The following is a 1706-nucleotide window of genomic DNA, read 5'->3' as shown; positions in this document are numbered from 1 at the left end:
TGGAGCAGTACCTGCAGGACAGAATGGTAGCGGTGGCTGGTCCACCGGGTCAGTGGGAAACAGGGAGGAGAGATCAGGGTCGGAGGTGGAAGAAGGTGGGGTGGTGGTGGAGTAAGGGAAGACGGACTCGTCAAACACCACGTGGCGAGAGATGAGGACCCGCCGAGAAGAGAGGTCAAAGCAACGGTACCCCTTGTGATCCGGGGAGTACCCGAGGAAGACACACTGAGTCGAACGGGGAGCCAGCTTATGAGGAGCGGTGGCTGCGGTGTTAGGATAACACGCACACCCGAAGACCCGAAGGTGATCGTAACGGGGGGAGGTACCGAAGAGAGCGTGGTGTGGAGTGGGAGCGGGGCAGGCAACAGAAGGTAGGCGGTTAAGGAGATAGGTGGAGGTGTGAAGACTCTCAGCCCAAAAAGGGGCAGGGAGAGAAGACTGGAACAGAAGAGAGCGCATGGTGTCGTTCGTGGTACGAATCATGCGTTCAGCCTTACCGTTCTGGGAGGAGGTATAGGGACACGACATGCGTAAGTGCACGCCGTGAGAGAGGAAGAAGGCACGTGAGGTGGTGTTATCAAACTCGCGGCCGTTGTCACACTGGACGGCCTTGATGGTGAGACCGAACTGAGTGGACACCCAAGCGAAGAAGTGGAGAAGTGTGGGAAAAGTATCAGACTTGGCACGCAAGGGAAAAGTCCAAGAATAATGAGAGAAATCATCAACCACAATAAGATAGTACTTGTAGCCAGAAATGCTTAGAACAGGAGATGTCCATAGATCGCAATGTACAAGGTCGAATACATGGGTCGCATGTGAAGAAGAGGTAGGAAAAGGAAGTCGAACATGACGGCCCAGTTGGCACGCCTGACACAGGTGCTCATCAGGAGCCCGAGTACGTGGTATATCGGAATTATGACTAAGCTGTGTCAGGACAGCACGGCCAGGATGACCAAGACGCCGGTGCCATGTAGTGGAAGAAGCTGTGGTAGCAAAAGCGGCTGAAGAAGCGGAGGGCGAAGCGGAAGAAGTGGACGCAGGAAATCGGAGGGAGTAAAGGGGCCCGGTGCTGTCACAGCGGAGAAGAGGTCGCCGGGTAGCCACATCCTTCACAGTAAGACCAGAAGAGTCAAATTCAACAGAACAGGAATTGTCAGTGGTAAAACGGCGAATAGAAAGAAGGTTGTGAACCATGGAGGGAGCAACAAGAACATCAGAAACTCGAAAAGAACCGGGAGTGTGAGCAGTACCCACGGAGGTGACAGGAAGACAAGAACCATTTGCGACCATGATGGACGAGGGGTGGGAGGAAGAAGGAGGGTGAACGGAAGTGAGTATACCAGGGTCGGGTGTAGTATGGAAAGTGGCACCCGAGTCTGCGATCCAGTCCTGACCGACTGGAGGAGTCAGGGCCATGGTGCCGAAGGAGCGTGCCAAGGCAGTCGGGTCCCATCCGACAGGCCCAGGCGAGGCCCCGGGAGGAGGAGCCCACGGCGACGCAAACTGAGGAGGAGCCCACGGCGACGCGAACTGAGCAGCTGGGACAGCGCCAGCGAGCATGGCGGCCGGTGGACGAGGCTCGCCGGTGGCCTGGAAAGGCCACATAGAGATGCGCCCTGACCATGGGTGGGTAAAGGACGGCCAGGGAGAACCCCGTGGAGGCTTCGGTGTGCCCGCCGATGTGCCCCCACCACCGCGCCCCCCAC

The 1706-nt window shown here is 57.3% G+C and overlaps 1 long non-coding RNA gene across 1 annotated transcript; it reads right to left on the bottom strand.

The window, feature by feature from the left end:
• Positions 1 to 755: 755 nt before the first annotated feature.
• On the bottom strand, positions 756 to 1656 carry LOC101764770. The gene is made up of 2 exons (XR_214469.3): positions 1341 to 1656; positions 756 to 1107 (listed from the first exon to the last, which is right to left on the bottom strand). It is a non-coding gene; the product is annotated as an uncharacterized LOC101764770 (long non-coding RNA).
• Between the last annotated feature and the right edge of the window lie 50 nt (positions 1657 to 1706).

The sequence above is a fragment of the Setaria italica genome, chromosome I (genome assembly GCF_000263155.2).
Source record: "Setaria italica strain Yugu1 chromosome I, Setaria_italica_v2.0, whole genome shotgun sequence".
NCBI lineage: Eukaryota > Viridiplantae > Streptophyta > Magnoliopsida > Poales > Poaceae > Setaria > Setaria italica.
The sequence above is the reverse complement of the archived record's forward strand: the minus strand, read 5'-3'. Positions and strand labels throughout refer to the sequence as shown.